The sequence below is a fragment of the Tupaia chinensis genome, unplaced genomic scaffold, assembly GCF_000334495.1.
Source record: "Tupaia chinensis unplaced genomic scaffold, TupChi_1.0 Scaffold144165_1, whole genome shotgun sequence".
NCBI classification, from domain to species: Eukaryota; Metazoa; Chordata; class Mammalia; order Scandentia; family Tupaiidae; genus Tupaia; species Tupaia belangeri.
Window position 1 is genome coordinate 105,242 of NW_006204021.1, and position 6,677 is coordinate 111,918.

Consider the following 6,677-nt stretch of genomic DNA (forward strand, 5'->3'; position numbering starts at 1 on the left):
CCCCGCCTTCTGTCTGATCAGAATCTGCAAAGAGGCGTCCAGCTCCCCACGCCTCTGCGCCAAACTGGGCAGGGATTGCGCAGGATGCGGCAAAATCCACTGGCCTCGAGGGTGTCGGGAAGGGGGCGGAGGGATACCGCACGAATGGGCTCGACGCCCCCTCCCAGGCCCACCGCAGTTCCGGACCCCGAGGTGGGCGGGGCCAGCACCAGCTCCAGCTTGGGGGGCCTCTGAGCTCCAGCCGCCTTGGCAGGGCCGCGCTGACCCTGACCAAACGACCACCACCACGGTTCTGGAGCAGCTACACTATATGGGACCCCAACCCCGGGGCAGGATCGGGAGGTCGGGAACAATTGCACTGGAGGGAGCCGCGGATGGATACCAGCCCGCCCCTGGTGTGTCTGTACCCACACTGTTGAGTACCTGTCCCCACTCCTCCTCTCTCCTGCTTGGTGTCTTTCCTTAATGATAAGGGGAGTGGGATTGTCAGGGCTGCAGGTAGGAAGGCGGGAAGCGACTTCAGGCCATCCTTCCCTGGGCTCTAGGGTGGTCCTGCCATGTTCTCTTCCAGTGTTCATGGAGCTAGGCCGGGCAGGAAAGACCTGAGCTCTTAGGGGACCTGGGCTGGGGGCTCCTATAAGGACCTCGCCTCTGCCCTTCTGAAAGAAGACAGACCTAGACTTCTAACCCTAGGAAAGAAATCGCTGGTCAGCTCCAAGAGCCGTTCTTTCTGCTCCACTGCTTGCTCATTCCAAATGGTAACTCTGTCATTGCCATGTCCTAAAGGTTGTCTGACAGAGGGCCTTTCCCTGTCAGGACCTGCGGGGTGTCATGGAATCCTCTTCTGCTGCCTCAAAGCCAAGTGTCTGGCACTAGGTAGAGCTGGTCCAGGCTCTTCTTCCACTGTTCAGTCAGGAAGGGAGACTACCTATTAAGTTCCTTAAGGCAGAGCGTAGCTGCTCTTCTCAGTGCCTCCTTTCTCTCAGCCCTACATCCTTTCTATGAATGAATATACTCCTTTCCACTGAATATATACATTTTTTATTCTCTTCCATGGGTTGGGGAATTTGCATTAGCTTGAAAGTTCCATGAAGGAAGGGCTCCCTTTTGGTCTCACTGCTGTCTCCTCAGCACACAGTAGGCAAAGTAGTCAGTCAGTGGTTGAAGAAGTTGAGAGGCCACTGAGTCATGACAATCCTTTGAGATCTTCTGTTCCTTGTAGATCAATGCTAATATGCCAATGTATTTTTATCTTTGTTGCCTGTGACCCCAGGGTTCAGCCCAGACAGAGTCTGCTACACAGGAGTCACTCTCTGCAGGGCTTTTCAATGAATGAAAGAAAGGAGAGGAATACAAAGGCTGTGAACCAATGCCTGAAGTACATACAAATTAGAAATGTGGGATCAGCAGATGGTGTTTATCGCTGGATTCCCAAGTAGTCCATGGAGGTTCAAGTCCTTGACCTGGGGGCTTAAACTCATGCCAGGTGCATGTGTGCATGCCCAAAATCCCAAGAGGAGAATGGAGGAGGAGGGATTTCAGCATTGCCATCCCCCCTGTGGGGTGATTTCTTGCTTTCTATCTCTGTCTCTCCAGTGAGCACATGTGCCCTATAGCAAAAAATTCTTTCTAAAGAAACCAAACAAAAACAACAAAATGTTACCAGTACCTCATCGTTTTCAAATACAGGGCACAAAGAAGCCGGGGGTGGTGGGGGTGGGGTGGGAGACAAAACAAAAAAAAACAACAAAAAAAGAAAAACTATATTTTACATGGTTATTTGTATTCTTTTTAGGAGTTTCTCAATCTGACACACCAATTAATGTGTCTTAGATGACACTAGTCATATTGAAACATGAGTGAAAGTTTTGTTCGTCACCTGGCTTTTTAATTAATAATTTTACATTATATTATTCTTAACACATGCTTGTTCTTGTTGTTTTTGTCCTTTTATTTAAGTTTAATAGTATTACAACTTTAATGCAGTGTCTTAATTGCAAAGAACATTGGCCTACAGATTTTGATGTAAATTTCCTTTCTCAAGTACAAGACTTTAAATATATATCTACAAGGGCACGCATTAAATGCAGCGTTTCTGGCAGCAACTAATTGTAAATCATCTAAATGGTCATCTACAGAGAAAAGATTAAACTAAGAGTAGTGCATTTATTTTATAAAGTACTGTTCTACCATACTGTGATATAAAAAAGAGTGAAGTAATTTCATATCTATGGAAGTAGAAGTAACTCCAAAAACAAAGTTAACTGAAAATGCAAACTGTAGAATAAAATCTATGATCCCTTTTTTCCTCAATGTGCTTTGTGAGTGTGTGTGTGTGTGTGTGTGTGTGTGTGTGTGTACATAGTAACTAAATGTGGACTGTGTCCACACCAACTATTAATTGATTAGCCCTGAAGAAGATGGAGTGTGTATGGTAAAGAAGGATCTGCTCCTTTTGCCTATATATAGTCTTTATTGATTAACTATTTTTTAATGAGAATATATATGATTAGCAAAAATTTTAGTTTAGATTTGTGACTATGTGTATTTGTTTTTTCTAAAGGACCCTAATGAGAATTATGATGGTATATTGTTCACATTCTACAGAGCTAGAATTCACTTATAAGAACAGGAAATAGAATTATGTATTTAAAAATACAAAATTTTAAGGTGAGATCTTCACATGATTTTAGCAGTTACATTAATAGAAAGTGGTTTCAGAGCAAGAAAGTTCTTTCTTCCTGGTTTGGTCAAACCATACCTGGGCAACATATGTGAGAATGGTTGTTACCACACTAAGGTGGGCAAGAATGATAGAAGGATGAGGACTAGCAAGCATGTGTTCATTAATTTCTTCTCCAAGTTTTTACCTTTCTTTATGTAGATATAAATTTCTGACTTATATTATTGTACTTTCTCTTTGAATAACTTTTTGTTGTTGTTAGAGATATTTTTGCTATATGGCACATGTGCTCACCCAAAGAGGGAGACAGAGAGAGAAAATGAGAAATCAGCTCCCAGGGGGCATGCCACACCATAATCCATTCTCCTTGTGAGATTTTGGGTATGCACACACATACATCTGGCTTGAGTTTAAAGCTGCCAGGTCTGCAACTCTAACTGAGCTCGGGCATGTGGGGGTACAACACCTTAACCACTACACCACCTGCTGACCTCAAGAACTTTCCAGCATTTCATGCAGGGCAGGTCTACTGGCAATGACTATCCTCAGTTATTATTTATTTATTTATTTATTTATTTATTTATTTATTTGTAGAGAAGTTTTTGCTATAGGGTGTGTGTGCTCGACAGAGAGACAGAAAGCAAGAAATCATCACACAGGGGGATGGTCATGCTGCAATTCCTTCTTCTCTCAGGATTTTGGACACACATGCATGAGTTTAAAGCCTCTGAATCCGAGACTTAAACCACAGTTGACTGTGTGGCAGTCTAGCGATGTAACCGTTATGCCATATGCTGGTCCCAGTTTTTGTTTAACTAAGACATTAATCCTTTATTTTTGAAGGATAATTTCACTGATCATAAAAGTCTAGGCTGATGTGTTTTCTTCTTTCAGTATTTTTATTATTTCACTCTAATCTCTTCTTGCTTATATGAGTTCTGAGAAGGCCATTGTAATTCTTTTTCCATTTTGTTTTGTTTCAGTATTTTCTCTTTGTCTTTCTGCAGCTTGAATATGAAATGCCTAAGTTGAAGTTGTAAACTTTTTTTTATTTATCCTTCTTGGTATTTTCTAAAATTCATGAATCTGCAGCTTGGTATCTGTCATTAATTTTGTAAAATTCTCAGTTACCACTTCAGATACTTCTGCTCCAAATTTACTCTCTTCCTTCTGTTATTCCAAGTATTCACGTATCATATGTTTAAAAATGTCTCTACAGTTCTTAAATGTTCTCCTTTTTTTTTTCTCTGCTGGAAAGCACAAGTATTCCCCAGAAAGAGATAGAGAACAAAAAGAGAGGGAGAGGGAGAAAGCATCCCTCAGTGGGGAATGGTCACATAGTAATCCCTTCTCCTCCACTTCTCCATCTGGTCAGGATTTGGAAGCATGCATGGACCTGGCATCTCTCTCAAGCCTCTGGGGCAGGACTTGAACAGTGGTCAGCCACGTTCAAAGAACAAGGGATCCAACTCCCTTAACCACTAAGCTACAGGGCCTGCACTGTTCTATTTCCTACTTCTCCCTACTCTGTTTTTATTTCATTTGGGAACTTTCTCCTGATCTACCTTCAACCTCACTGATTCTTTCCTGTACTATGTCTAGGCCATTAATGTGCCCATCAAGGATATCCTTCATTCTATTCCAATGTTTTTTATTTCTATTACTTCCTTTTGATTCTGTACGTCTGCTTACATTACCTATCTGTTCCTGTATGTTGTCTACTTTATTAGAGCGATTAACATAATCATCATTATTTTGAATTCTCTGATAAGTCAACATCTTTATTATATCTGAATCTAGTTCTGATGTTTGCTTCATATCATCAGAATGTTTTTCTTTTTTTTTTTTTAACTAACTTTTAGTATTCCTTGTAATTTTGTGTAGAAAGCTGGATATGATGTATTGGTTAAGAGAAACTAAGGTAAATAGACCTTTCCTCAACAGTTTTATGGGGGACCAGCAGTTAGCGTAATGGCTATGTCACTGGACTCCCACACAGTCGACCGCAGTTCGCATCCCGGACCCGGTGGCTTAAAACTCACGCCGGGCACGTGTGCGTGCGTGCCCAAGATCCCGAGAGGAGAATGGAGGAGAAGGGATTGTGGCATGACCACCCCCCCTGGGGGGTGATCTCTCGCTTTCTGTCTCTATGTCTCTCTCTGTCTGTCTGGCGAGCACACGCGCACTATAGCAAAAACCTCTCAAAAAAAAAAAAACCAGTTTTATGTTAAGCTGGTTAGGAATTGTGCTGTGCTTGGTATTTGTTGAAGCTGTAGGTGCCAGAGACTTTAAATTCCTCTAGTGTCATTGTTTTTGTCTTCCCTCCTAACTTTGGGCTTCTCTAAGTAATTCTTCGCATATAGTGTACATCTTGCAACTCTTTTAGCTGTTATGCACTGTTTCTATACTGGAGCCTTGTTAGTATGGTGTGAAAATGTGGAAGAGAGGAAACGTTCTATAATCCTATGATTAAATTACAGTTTTTTGTGGGTCTGTGCCCTAGGTTGTGAACTTCACAAGTGTTTTTCAGTTCTTTCTTTCCTTTATATGAGACTGTAAGCCTAGAAAGGGCTGGAGTAGGATGAGTCCTCAGCTAGGATAAGGCTCTGATAAAGTATTACTGCAGAGTAGGCTCTTGTTATGAAGAATGATCTGGGTGTATTTCACAAGAGTACAGTGCCCTCCCATTGCCAGACCATGAGTAGAGATTTCTGAGATTTTCAGGGCAAGAATCTGGTGGGGTTCCTAGAGGTAAAATTGCTTATGACTGCAGATCACTGGGGGGGGGTTCTCACTGTCATAGTATTTCATATTCAGTCTCCAGCAATTGTCAAAAATTATCATTTAAGTGCTCTTACCTGCTTAGGTCTTCAACAGTTTTCTGCTATATTTAAGGACAGACAGGGTGTGATTCTTCAAATTTGTCTTTTCTTCATAATCTGGAGTAGTTATGCCATGTGACATCAGATTTCTAATGGGGCTAAGAAAAGTAATTGATTCTCAGTTTATTCAGATTTTTTTTTCTAGTTGTAAGAATAGGAGAAATGATTTCCAAGGCCTTCATGGTCAGAACTGAAACTGGAAGTCTGGCTATCGTTTTTATCAGAGAAGCTAAAGACTAATAAACCTAGCTTTTATCTTCTTCTTAGCTGAACATTAGATTTGGGAATAAAGTTTCCCTTGAAAGTCCAACTGCCCCACAGACATTAGCTCTTTTCCCTTGAAGGTTTTAGAAAAAATGTGGCTTTCTGAACCTGACAACTCAACCGCAAAATTCTTAACCTAGAGTGCAAATTAGAATTCAGATTTCCTGAATCAAAGTCCCTGGTGACTGATGCCAGAGCAGTATGTCTGAACCCTAGGAAAAGAAAATCATCTCTGTTACCACTGCCTGTTATTACCAATAGTGCATGATACTAGACTCTGTATTACATTAGTTACCTAATGATGGCCTCGTGGTTGCTTAGAATAGAGTAACCAGGATCTGATCCCTGGAAGTACTTTCTTTTTTTTTTTTTTTTAAGAGGTTTTTGCTATAGGGCGCGTGCGCTTGCCAGACAGAGACAGACAGAAAGCTAGAAATCACCCCCCAGGGGGTTGGCCACGCCGCAATCCCTTCTCCTCCATTCTCCTCTCGGGATCTTGGGCACGCACGCACACACGCCCGGCGTGAGTTTTAAGCCACTGAGTCCAGAACATGAACTGCGGTCAACTACATGGGAGTCCAGCGACATAGCCATTATGCTAACTGCTGGTCCCGCTGGAAGGACTTTCTATAGGGAGGTTGCAGAGTAGAGTAGGGGCTACCCAGACTTCAGAGCCTGGCAGACCAAAGTTTGAATACAGACATTGCCACTTGTGCAACTTTGGTAGAGGTACTTAATGTCTTTATCATTCGTTTCCTTCATCTTTTTTAAAAAAAGGAATATAAAACTATCGACCACTGTTCACCAGTATTTACAATACAGTAAACAATGTAAAGTTGGATAACATT